At 35.9% G+C, this 14,435-nt stretch overlaps 1 pseudogene; it reads left to right on the top strand.

Moving 5' to 3' along the window:
- The first annotated feature begins 9,120 nt into the window (after positions 1–9,120).
- LOC116895836 lies at positions 9,121–10,112 on the top strand (annotated as a pseudogene).
- Positions 10,113–14,435: the final 4,323 nt, after the last annotated feature.

Here is a 14,435-nt window from a genome sequence, read left to right as displayed (position 1 = left end):
AGAGATGGGCTTTACTCCAGTAATTGCTGACTTTCAAGAAAACAAAAGGCTGTGTCTCACCAATCCTATCATTATCCCTTGCACCAGTCAAAACTTATCCCCTGCTGCTCTACCAACAGAATTCTTGAATGCAAAACATCTGGCACAAGCAATTTTAGTTGTGGCTAATTTCATACCTTCAGGGATGGGAATATATTTTGCATAACAGCACAAGCAACTGTGGATGTAATGAAACTTACCTGAGCATTCAGAGAGTGCACAAAGCAGCCACTATTGTCATAAAGGTAGAGAACAATTCACTTGCTCCTTGGCTGATAGGCCTTTATTCAAAACATCTGGGGCCTCCAGGGAAGTATCTAATAGTTGTCAATTATGAAATAAAAGTAGGTCATCATGTCACAATTTCATCTTGTTTACAGAGAGAAAAACAATCAAATGGAGTACTAACACTAAGTATTTATCATCATCATTATTAGCGATTATGTTATCATTTAACAATGTTTTAATCATCCTTAACATGTTTCCATAGAACCAGGGAAAGCTAGCTTCCACTAGTATATCTCCACAATGAGCTATAGTGTGTGTTTGCAAAGGACTCATATCAGTTTCATCTTCATAATTAGTATTTCAAAATTAACTTGTCACTTAGACAGGAGACATGTTAGAAGATGTATCTCATTTATCTCATTATTTTTGAATCTTAGTTGTCTTCTTAATCACTGTCATCTTCCTAGTTCTCCTCTTCTGTCTTTCTAATCTTCATCTTCTACTTCCTATTCTTTGTTGTCTTCCTCTTCCTCCTCTTTTATAAATTCTTCTTATGGTTCTTTCCTCTTCCTCTTCTTCCTCCTCCTACTTTTCTTCTCTCTCTCCTACATCTTCCTTTTCCTCTTCCTCTTTAATTCTTCTTATTCTTTTCCTCCTCCTTCTCTCTTCTTCTTCTTCTTCTCCTCCTTCTTCTATTGTTGCTTCCTCTCCTTCTTGTTCTTCTTCCTCTCCCTCTTCCTCTTCCTATTCTTCTTTATAGTAAATTTCTAATCAATCTCAATTCATCATGGAAAATGATCAAATGAACACTTTTATCAAAGACAGGAAAAAGTCATAACACGATCTCATAACTATTCCCTTTGTAGCACCCACTTCATGAGACTCCTCCTGGGCTACTGTCATTTTCCATTAGTATTTGCTTGACCAATTTTGCCTAAGTTCATGCTTGTACCAGATTTGTAAACAATTTCTATCAAAATCTAAATTACTTAATGATATTTTTAGCCAAAATTATGCCAAATAACTTAAAGAATATCCTCCAACTTTCAGATAAACATTTGATTGCAAGCAGGGATACTCATGGTTCTCAATTTGATACTGTTTTGTAGTGGTAGAAATTAGATCAGAAATTTTTCAATTGTAAAGATGTTATCATTCTATACACTTTATTAGATACTGGATAATTTTCCTTGAGGCTTGAGACACTTAGACCAACCAATCTCTTATTATATTGTGACAAGACAGATGGTATTCTCTTATAGTGTCTTGATCAGATGGTATATAAATGCCTATTTTGCTTTGTTTCATGAGAAGTTTTGACAGTTTCATTTCTGTCATGTCCACTAATTTTCTTAATAGAAAAATATAGATTTTATACAATATATATTTGAAGTATATATTTGTATAAACTATAAATAAACTTTAATAAATATAGTTTAGAAACTATAGGGAGTAACTGGGAGGAGGCAGTGAGCAAGACGTAAAATAAATAGTTAAAATAGTAAAAATTAAATTTAAAATAAAGTTTAAATGTCCTAATTTTAATTATTTTGAACATAAGAACCCAGGAATGGGATGGTTAAATCATATTGCTGATTCAATACTTACTTTCTGGAGATCTACATATTTCATGTGTTTCATATAGGGACTCTTTCATCCAACCATATTCAGTTGTAAATGGGTATAGTTCAGTAACAAAAAAATCCATGAGCTATGTGTAGAGGCGATGTATTATAAGACAGTGACGGTGAAGATTCATCATTTCACATTACTGAGCACATCAAGTTTTCAAGCATGTTGACTTGCACAGGCAACTATCTACTTTATAAATTGGTTTCTGCTATTAAAAATTTATGATATTGTGATAAATATTCAATCCTATTACATAGTCGTTAAAGTTAATTTGCAAGTATAATTCTGAAAAATAATTTTACAATTAAGTATTTAAGTTCTTTTGGAAGTATTTTGAAATAATGCTAGAACCAGTTATTTTTATAAAAAATTAACATTAATTATGATAAGGGATAAGTAAGCACTTTAAACCACATATGGAATATTGTTACCATAATGGCTCAATGCATAATAAAATTATGAGGCCGTTTTAAAATGACATTGGGTTAGCAACATCAAATAATTACAATGCAATTATTTGTTCTATGAGGTTATTTTGCAGCTGTTCCTTAAGCCTTTGAATTGAGTATGTTTTCATCATCTGATAGAATATAGTACTCCTGGAGCAACACAAACAAGTACCCACTAAGACTGCCAAGATCAATGATTCTCCTTCGAAAAACAATTAGAATCTTTATGAATAATATCAAACCATTTCCCCAGCAGAAGAATGTTACAGAAAGTTTTATACTTTATTCACCATATCACAAGTAATTTAAATACACTTGCTTCAAACTCATAAGCTTAAAGGAGATTTGTTATAAAACAGATAGGGAATACACACTATGGTGTCTTCAGTCATCTTTAAGAAAGCATTTTATCAGTGTATTTTGATAAACTAAATATATCAATGTTTGTTTTTGAGAACAGCAAGATCTTAACTTATCTGTTTACATGATCATTGAACATTTTCACTTGAAGTCGTAATCACTTTATATCTTCACAGTGTTTAAACAGTCTCTGCTGATACCACCAACAGAAATTTTAATAAGGTATATATCCTTGAGTACATTTATCTCTAGGTTATGCCATCAAGTTGAGATATACTACAGTTCTAGATATCTGGAGACTTTAATAATTTACATTGGCATGAGCTTCCTATCAGCAAATTGTGTTAAAAGTACTAAAAGCCCTCAATGATTAAACTTCTCAGTAAATGACATTGTCAAGTAGTCATAATTTATATCGAACAAATTTTAAAACTTGAAATGTTTTCATTAATGATTATTTTAGAAATATGTATAATTAAGTGCTTTAAGAATATTGAAAGGTGGATAATTTCATATTAATGTTCTCTGACATTTCACAGAAATCTGAATCAATGGAACTATTATAAAAGGCATAAAATATTTGTAAAAATATTCTTTTTCAGTTAGGTGGTTCTTTAATATTCACACATGCCAGTCAAAAACTCACTTTGTGAATATAATGTTTATCTTTTTTAATCTATTCACACCCAAATACCAAACATTCTGAACTGTAGACCCTCAATAACTTATTTGTCTTATTTAGACTTACCACCCTCTATATAATTTGAAATGTCACAGCAGTGGTGCGGGATCATTGTATGATCATAATAATATCTATATAATATCATATGTGTGTGTGTGTGTGTGTGTGTGTGTGTGTAGTATAGCCAGAAAACTCATAGTATGTATAGAAAAAATATACTTACAGTTTATTAAGAGAAAATTTTTATGAACTAAAATCTTATGGAGAAAGTTTAATGCCACAGCATGCTGCTTTGTCAAGGGATCACACCAAAAGACCATCTAGGTCTATGTTATCTGTCTGGAATTTAGAAATGCTCTGGATCACAGTACAATTTGGCTGGAATACACACACACACACACACACACACACACACACACACACACACACACAAACTTGGTAGACGCCTTTAATCCCTATCAGTGAAGGTAAGTTTAGTTTGCAGAAAAAGGATGCCATGTTTGAAAGTGATGTCTCACTAGTAATAGATAAAGTGACAAATCAAGGAAATATTTGACAGAATGAGTCAAGGATAGAATATGCCCAACTCTCATGAAAACAAAACGAAAAACAGAGGCTAATTAAGATCAGTGCAAGGAGAAATGGTGTTGTTTGTGGTGTTGGGGGTAGTGTTGGTAGTGTGTGTGTGTACGTGTGTGTGTGTGTGTGTGTGTGTGTATGTGCAGGTGTGTGTACCTGTGTGTGTGTAAGTATTTTAATTAGTTAGTGTCTTATTGCTGTGAACAGACACCACAATTAGTGTAAGTTTTATAATGAACAACATTTAATTGGGGCTGGCTTACAGGTTGAGAGGTTCAGTCCATTATCATTAAGGCGGGAACATGGCAGCATGCAGGCAGGCATGGTGCAGGAGGAGCTGAGAGTTCTACATCTTCGTCCAGGATCAGACTGATCATACTCAGGGAGCTCGGGAGGGTCTCCAAGCCCACCCTGACAGTGACACACTTCCTCCAACAAAGCCACACCTTTCAATAGTGCCACTCCCTGGGCCAAGCATATGAAAACCATCACAGCATGTATATGTGTGAATGCATGTTTTACTGTGTGTGTCAGTCTGTGTTAGAGTGTAAATGTGTGTGTGTGTGCATGTATGTGCGTGTAAGCGTGTGTGTGTGTGTGTGTGTGTGTGTGTGTGAGTTTTATGTGGTAGTTTTCCAGAGATAGGTTGCAGAGAAAACATGCTAGACACAGTTGAGGAGAAAAGGAACAAGTGAACGGGGAGATAGAAGATTAGAACATATTGCCAAAATTAGTATGAAGTCAAGTAATCTAATTCAGTCAGAAGCTGAAAGAAGCTGGATTGAATCAGTCAGCTTGAAAGAAGGTTGTGTGGGGACTAGCAGTGTCCAGGCATAGACCTACAGATGGGTAGAAGGGAGAAAGAAACATGCTGGGCTCAGCCCAAGCTATGTATTTTCACAGATCGGGTATGGGCTTTTATCTCTTCATATGAGGAAATATAAGGGACATTTACAAATTCTCTTATATTTATATATAAGAATTGTTTTAGGTTCTAACCAAATTCCATAAACAATTGCAGTTATAAATTGTAGTGAAATTTTGAAACAAAAATGGAGAATAGATAGGAGCTGTAGGGCAAAATACATAGATGTTTGTTACAAATGTTCAAATTTATGTTAGAATCAGTCTTTGCCACTAAACTGTATGCAAAATCACATATTTCCTTCCAAAAATTGAACTAAATATGTTATTTATGACTTGAAATAACACAGTTAGTTTGAGGAACAGGTTAGAACCAAAAGATGAACGAATGATGAAACTGAAAGACCCTCAGACAGAGGAGACTCTCGCTCCAGTCCTGAGGACACCTACCACCCCACGAACACATGGGACTCAGTCTTGATGTAAAAACAAGAGGTTTACTTGGGATACCAGTGCACTGGTCCTCACACAGTGCACTGGTCCTCAGTGCATTGGGCTCAACACGGTCCTCACGCAGGAGGTATGTGAAGAAATGTACAGCAGAAATGTATAGCTTAAATAGTCATTTAAGATAACACAGTTTCATTAGCTCAGCTATTTTGGTGCCAAGGATAACTAGGCAAATGTTTCTTGTCCTGGAGTTCCTGGGACAAGGCTGCAACCATATCAACGCAGCCATTTCAATACCAAGAACGTCTGACTTGATATATGTTTTCCTGTCCTGGGGTTCCCAGGACAAGGACCAAGGATATCTGACTTGCAGATTAGGTGTTTTTTCCTGAGTTCTGTGGACAAGGGCCTATAGCTAAGGTTGGGCACAGCCATGTCAGCCCAAGGACATCTAGCTTGATATAGGTTTTCCCATCCTGGAGCACAATCTACAGTGGTCAATCAGCTTCCTGGAGATGTTTCCTGCCTTGTAATTGCCCTGCAGTAAATATGATCTGTACCATCTGTTCTTATGGTCGGGCAGCTTCCTAGAGAGTGGGTGGGAATGTGCTCTCTGTACTTTCTGGCCTATTGTCTAAAGTCTAGGGGCTAAGCAAGGGCCAGCTTAAAAGATTCTCATTCTTAAGAAATGGCTGCACTAATATCGAACGGGGATCTTTCAAAACCTGCTTGTGTTTCTCTTAGTACTATAAAAGAGATGATCGCTATATTATCAACGTGTTAGGTGATAATGCACAAAGAAAGAACTGTTGTAAAAACTGTTAAGGAATCATAGAGAAATTTTGACTCATAGATAATGAACATTTCCCTTCCTCTGCTTTGTCTTGCTTGATAATAAGATGATTTCAGGATACTTCAAATAGAGAACACAGCTGGGGTGGAAGAATTTACCTGGCACTAAGAAGCTGCAATGGATGAATAGATTGCACCATGGGGATGTCACAGATGGGGAAAGCTTCGTGCATGTTGAGAGAACTTGACTGTGTTTTGATGGGAGAGTGCACTGTCAGGTCCCTCTGCTGAATTTTTTTCTTTCTTCCTTCTAACATTCCTACTGGATTAGCCTGGAATGCCAAGCTTATACTAGACCTTTTTGTACATTGTTTTGGATGCAAAAATGATATCCAAGAATGTAGATCTGAAATAAATAATTGAACTATGGATACTGTAAGAAAATATTCACAACTCATTAAGTGAAGAAATTATGCTAAGATTTTTAACAGGGATTTCATACCAATAACACGTTATTGTCAAAAAATATTCAAATAATGAACTAAATGAATTTAAAGATAAATATGTGCTCATTAAAGAGCATACTTGTTTAAGAAGATTAGCAAATTGTGATAGAAGTGTCATTTTCATGGATAACAGGTCAAAATGTTTCAAAGATATTAGAAAAGAGAAGATATTGATTTTATAAATAACTGGTTATGTATTAAATATACAGAACTTTGAACACGTTTAACTGTAATTTAAATAACTTTATTCTGCACAAAACAGTATTTTACAATGCTTTAAACATATAATATTATCTAAACTATGAAAAACATAAGGGGCAATTATTTAAATTACTTACAGATAATCACCTAGCATAAGAAGTTATGTCATTTAATATTCCTGTTGTTCTTGATATTGATGATAATGATGATTTTGCTTTTAGCTGAAGTTTCACTCTGAAGATTTTTATAGAAATCAATGTCATCCCACTATATACACACACGCGTACACATACATATATATATCACTGTATCATGACTTTATCTGTTTTGTATATTCTATAGGATAAATAAATATATAAATATGTAGGAGAATGAACAGAATAACATCTTTACAAAACTTTGGTTTTAGTTTACAGGTAAGATAATAATGAGAGAAAAACATAATTGCAAAAGATAGAAACAATCAGTAAAAGAAGAAAAGTAAAAATTGAGGTTTTTCCCTTTTCAAAAACATATTTTCTGTTGGGTTTAGGAGCTAGATGTTTCACTATGAAATATTTCAGAGCCTACATTTTCAAAGATCTCAATCCATTACCCAATTTTAAATATGTTAAAATGATCAGGTATGGAGCTGTGCTTAAAATAAAGCACCTCCTCAAAGTACCTTAGTTCCTCACTCCAGTTCTTATGTTCCAGGGTCCACAGCTTCAGTGGATAAACTTCTTAGGGAGTAGTGTCTGTTTAGGAATACACTCTATATTCATTAAATAGCAACATTTACTATCATATATATCTATGTATCTATAGCTATATCTACATCTATATCTATATCTAATCTATATCTATATATCTTAGTGATTCCATTTATATGTTACATACAAGAGAAGTTTACATAGCTTATCTCTTCATTATTTCAAAATTGCATCATCTCTACACACACACACATATATATATATACATATATGTATACATATTTACACAAAACCGTGTTATATATTATATATATTATATATTATTTATATATAATTATATATATCACACACACACACACACACACATATATATATATATATATATATATACATAAAACAACATTATGTACATATGGCTGTGTAGGTGCAGAGGTCAGAAATCAATGTCAGAAGTCTCTCTATCCATCTTACATTGATGTTAAGCACCAAGACAGATAGGCTGCCTTATGATGTCTTCTCTTGTGTCCAGTTCAAAGCACTAGTATCTGTAATTCCATGTTGTTGTTATTATTATTATTATTATTATTTTATTATTACCACTATTATTACTATTTAATTTCATTTCATAGTCCAGTTCTTATCCATCTCCTCCTACAGTTCCTCTTCCCATTCATCTTCCTCATTCTGCAGAGGATTTTCCCACCCACCACCTATACTCCACCAGATGTCTCCACTCCCTGAGACCTCAATTCTATGTTTATTTGGTTATCTGGAGTCTAATCATTTGAGTTCTTTATGTATTTTGGATATTAGCCCTCTATCAGATATAAGGTTTGTAATGACCTTTTCCCAATCCATAGGTTCCCATTCTGCCGTATTGACAGTGTCCTTTGCCTTACAGAAGCTTCTCAATTCTAAGATGGTACCATCTGTTAATAGTTCATCTTAGAGCCTGAGCCAATGGTGCTCTGTATGAAAAAGTTTCCCCTGTGCAGATGTGCTCAAGGCTATTGCCTGCTTTCTCTCCTATTAGATTTAGTGAATCTGGTGTTATATGGAGGACCTTAAGCCACTTGGACTTGAGCTATGTAAAAGGAGATAAAAATGGATAAAGAATTCTCAACTGAGGAATCTCAAACAGACAAGTAGCACCTAAATTACTCATCAAAGAAATGCAAATCAAAACAACCCTGAGATTCCAAGTTATACCAATCAGAAGGACTAAGATCAAAACTCAGTCAACAACAAATGCTGGTGGGGATGTAGAGAAAGAGTAACAGTCCTTCATTGGTAGTGAGATTGCAAACTGGTACAAGCAATTTGGAAATAAATCTTGTCATTCTTCTAGTTTAATACTTCTACCTGAAGACCTAGGTATACTATTTCTGGGCATATACCCAAAAGATGTTCCAACATACAACAAGGACATATGCTCTACTATGTCTAAAGCAGCCTTATTTACAATAGCCTCAAGCTGGATAAAACTCAGATGTCCCTCAACTAAAGAATGGATAGAGAAAATGTGGTGCATTTACTGAATGGAATACTACTCAGCTATTAAAAACCATGACTTTGGCTCTCTGCTCCTCCCTGTTTCAAGACAGTTGCATCTTCTTGGGCAGTGCCAGTCTCATCCCTTAGACAAGATGGTGAAGATCTGTGTGAACTTCTTTGGCTGTATTGGGCGCCTGGTTACCAGGGCTGCCTTCTCTGCTTCTGGCAAAGTGGAGACTTTTGCCATCAACGACCCTTTCATTGACCTCAACTATATGCTCTACAAGTCCCAGTATGACTCTACCCATGGCAAATTCAATGGCACAGTCAAGGCCAAGAATGGGAAGCTTGTCATCAACAGGAAGCCCTTCACCATCTTCCAGGAGGGAGATCCCGCTAACATCAAATGGGGTGATGTTGTTGCTGAGTATGTTGTGGAGTCTTCTGGTATCTTCACCACCGTGAAGTGGGGTGGGGACAAAGGATCATCATCTCTGCCACTTCGGATAATGCCCCCTTGATTGTGATGGCTGTGAACCATGAGAAATATGACAACTCACTCAAGATTGTCAGCAATGCATCCAATTGCTTAGTCCCCCTGGCCAAGGTCATTCATGACAACTTTGGCATTTTAGAAGGGTTCATAACCATAGTCCATGCCATCACTGCCACTCAGAAGACTGTGGATGGTGCCTCTGGAAAGCTGTGGCATAATGGCCATGGAGCAGCACAGAACATCATCTCTGCATTCACTGGTGCTGTCAAGGCTGTGGACAAGGTCATCCCAGGGCTGAATGGGAAGCTCACTGGCATGGCCTTCCATGTTCCTACACCCAGTGTATCCATTGTGCATCTGACATGCTACCTGGAGATATCTGCCAAGTATGAGGACATCAAGGAGGTGGTGAAGCTGGCATCTGAAGACCCACTAGAGGGCATCCTGGGCTACACTGAGGACTACGTTGTCTCTTGCGACTTCAACAGCAACTCCCACTCTTCCAGCTTTGAGGCTGGGGCTGGCATTGCTCTCAATGACAACATTATAAAGCTCATTTCCTGGTATGAAAATGAATATGGCTACAGCAACAGTGTGGTGAAACATGTGCCCCACCATGGCCTCAAAGGAGAAAGAAACTCTGGATGACCTACCCCAGCAAGGACACTGAGAACAAGAGAGAGGCCCTTAGTTGCTGGGGAGTCCCCATCCCAACTCTGCCATCAACACTGAGTATCTCCCTCACAATTTCTGTCCCAGACACTTGTAATAACAGGAAGAGCCTAAGGAGCTCTCCCTACTGTCTTAAATACCATCAGTAAAGTTCTCTGTTCCCAAACAACAACAACAACAAAGAATGACTTCATGAAGTTCCCAGGCAAATGGATAGAATTAGAAAAATCTCATCTTGAGTGAGGAAACCCAGTCACAAAAGAACACACGTGGTATATACTCATTGATAAGTGGATATTAGCCCAAAAGCATAGAATACCCAGGACATAACTCCCAGACAGTAGGAAACTCAAGGAGAAGGAAGACCAGAGTGTAGATGTTTGAATTCTACTTAGAAGGGGCAACCAAATAATCATGGGAGGTAGAAGCAGAGAACAACCTGGAAAGTAGAGAGGAATGAAAGGGGGAAAGTAGGGAGGGGCAGGATCAGGTACGGTTAGAGACAGGAGAAAATTGCAAAGGGTCAGAAAATTCAACAGAAATATGTAGCAGTGGTGGATGGTGAACTGGGAGTAGTCACTAGAAAGTCTCAGATGCTGGGGAAACAAGAAGTTCCCAGGACTCAATGGGAAAAGGGGAAATAGAACCTGTAGAAACCATGCCCAGTGCATATACACGGCAACCTGTTGAAGGATAGGACCACCCTCCAATCTCAAAAAATTTTAGCCCAGAATTGTTCCTATCTAAAGGAAATGTAGGGAAAAATATTGGAGCAGATACTGAAGGAAAGTCCATTTAAAGACTGCTCTACCTATGGATTCATCACATCTGCAGGCACCAAACTCAGACACTATTGTTGATGCCAAGAAGTACTTGCTGACATGAGCCTGGTATAGCTGACTCTTGAGAGGCTCTGCCATTACCTGACTAATGCAGATGCAGATACTCACAGCCGATATTCACAGCCAACATCAAATTGAGCCAAGGCATGCCAGTAGAAGAGTTAGGAGAAGGACTGAAGGTGCTGAAGAGGATTTCAACCCCATAGGAAGAACAACTAGATTAATTAACTGAACCACCCAGAGCTCCCAGGGACTAAAACACCAACCAGAGTACACATGGAGGGATCCATGATTCTAGCTAAATATGTAGCAAAGGATTGCCTTATCTGACATCAATGGGTAGGGAATCCCTTGATCCTCTGGAGGATTGGTGAGTGGATAGGGGAGTGCCCTCAAAGAGGCAAAGGGAAGGAGAGATGGGATGGGGGTTTGCAAATGGGAAACCAGGAAGTAAATGTAAATAAATAAAAAAAATATTAAAAGTAAACCACTGGCATTATGAAATAGCTTAACCATGAACCTTTTTTTCATGTGGTTGTTGGAACTCTGCAATTAGGTTCTCAGGACTGCATGGTAAATACTTTACTGAACGACATCCAACCTCTATATTTTAAAACAAACAAACAAGTTTTATTTTTAAGGTCTCCCACATATAAAAACTGCAAAATTTATTCTACAAATCATCTCCAGAAGCCATTCCTTATGCAGGAAGTGTTCAATAATTGTTCATTGGTCTGAAATGGATGTTAATAAGTAATAAAGCACCCTGCCCTTTCCCGGACACTGCTGGTATTCGTGAAAATGACTTGTGTCTTTATAGAAAAGTGTCTAATAATGTCCAGCTTAGAAGATTTTCATTCAGGGAGAACCACCTGGAGGAATTTAATGTGATACTCCCACTGTATAGGTTTTAGGTTATAGGTTGTTAGCAATGTCTTTACCTAATTTTTCTGGACAAACATTCTGAAAGTCGATTCAAAACTGATAGGGTTTCTTAGTCACAGATCTAAATGTTTATGTCGACTCAATGAACTAAAGGGGTATTCTTCTTTATGTAATTATCTCTTCATAAAATATTCATCCAAATAAGATACTGAACGCTGAATACTAGAGTGAATTATAAAAAATAAAATTTAAATATAAACTATCACCACATGTTTAAGCACACAGAGAAGTCAAATAGCTATCCATATATGTATGTATGGAAATGCAAAGATGGTGCTGCGTATTCCAAAATATTTTCCCAGGGGGCCAATATATGACAGTCAATACAATGTTCTGTGTGCCCCTTTCCTTTTAATCCTCTTCTTCTTTCACCTCTATTGTCTTCCCATTTTTCTAATTCTATTCCAGGGATTCCTTATCAGCAAAAAAAAATCACTATATATTATTCTTCAGACACTCAGAAGCTCCACATCACCCTAGTTGGGACACTGCCATGGGTGTCTATGACTCGATTGTAAAGCTATACATATCTCATGGCTTTATTGTTGTAATCACAGGAGAGGGTGGAGTGAAAATAATCATGAAAGCTCACTGGTTTTGTCTGGAGAAAATTATATTATAAACTACTGGACTGAAGTTTTCCAAATAAATCTCACCAAACTCTGTTCTGTTTTGACTAGTGTAGCAGTGTTTAACCTTCCTCACACAGACCAGGAAGAATGGCTAAAATATTATTTATTAATGACTAAAATGATGATTATGAGTAATCTTTGTGTACTTTATATAGAGTTTTTCATGTACCGTCTTACATAATCTGAAAAGTTATTCATGGAATAATGTTCAGTACAAATTCATCATACAGAGTATACAATGTAGTATGCTAGTCTCATCTCTTGGATTCTAAAATTTTATCAAGTGCCTTATAAAAATATGACTGGTAGTATTGTCTTTTACAAATTCAAATTATTAAAAATTAGAAATTGACTTAACTTCAATCAAGATACATTATTTGAAATGGGAATGCTTATACTGTGAATTACCTGTGTGTAGGGTACCCATTATACAAGATTTGGTTTCCTGTATGCAAATATTAAGACACTATCTCCAAGAACTGGTTCATATATTAATTTTTACTGTACTATTCTTGAGTGACTTGTTATAAAAATCCATGATGTTTTAAAGTTGTGGTGACATATGCTATAGATTTCTTATATACAATGTCCCAAACACAGAACTCATTTGCAATGGTATTGATATAATTGTAATTAGCAGTCATTGTTTGAATCTTGACACATACTGTACTTTTGTTTAACTTTGATCAAGTTGGTATCTTCTCCTGTAAAATCTTTTCCATATAATTGTGTGTGTGTGTGTGTGTGTGTGTGTGTGATTGTATTTTGCAATGTAATGAAAGCTTTTAAATTTGAAATTTTCTTAAAGTTAAAAAGCAATGTCTTTCCTTGTCCATTTTAAATCCTTACATTTTGAAGCTTTACAGACTAGCAGATATAACAATACAGCACCACTTATATTTGAAAAGAAATCTGCATTTTGGGATATATCTTTTAGATGTCTAAAAGAAAGGGTATTTGACCTCATTTGGACCTTTGAAACAAGGATGAAATCATCAAATATAGAAAAATATAATTATGGACTGTGTAAGTAGAACAACTTTAGTATCACAATTAAAATAGTGTTTTCCTGTTTCATTTGACAAGGATAACATAAAACACTTGCTATTTTTATAACTTCAAAGAAAATTGAAAGAAAAATTTCAAATACATACAGAATTATCAGTGTTTACTTTTCATTTAGATTAAACAAGGTACCACAAAAGTCCTAATTCTGTTGCATTATTTAGTACTTCGTTAAAGCTTTAATCACACCTAGAAAACTTTACAGACATTAAAGTAAACAACAGCAATCAAAATATCAATTGAATTCTTTAAAAGGGTCATTGCAAAAAGAAGGGAAAAATCCTTTCACCATCTCACAGAGTAAGTGTAGAATTTAAGGCCATCATGCCACATATGCCAGAGATTACATCAGGAGCAGAATACTAGCGTACAACACAAGACGGGGAATCTGTCTCAGAATTGAAGGGATTGTGGAAGTAAACATAAACACATAATCATGACACAATTTCATTCTAATTTTCTTTGTACAGCCACTCTGTTTTAATCACTATACATGACTCTTTTTCTTCTTATTTAATTTTACAATGAGATTGGAAAAGACAATAAAATTATTATCTTAGAGGAAGCATTGATCCCAGAGAATAGTGTTCTTCTTTAGTTCATTATAGCATGTGAAACGTAGCCTGAGTCAAAGTTGAATTTTGTGTATAGATCTGTTTTTAAAGCATAGATGGAATCCAAGTTCTTACACGTATTTGCCATGTGCTCCATCCTCGAATTAGATCTCCAATCCTAGAAAGCCAAGTTCATGATGGAGCATCTCTCCTTTTCTTTCTACTATAATTCTGTATGAAACAAAATATTTTATGTACATT

This window comes from Rattus rattus, chromosome 3, assembly GCF_011064425.1.
Source record: "Rattus rattus isolate New Zealand chromosome 3, Rrattus_CSIRO_v1, whole genome shotgun sequence".
In the NCBI taxonomy this organism is placed as follows: domain Eukaryota; kingdom Metazoa; phylum Chordata; class Mammalia; order Rodentia; family Muridae; genus Rattus; species Rattus rattus.
The sequence above is the reverse complement of the archived record's forward strand: the minus strand, read 5'-3'. Positions and strand labels throughout refer to the sequence as shown.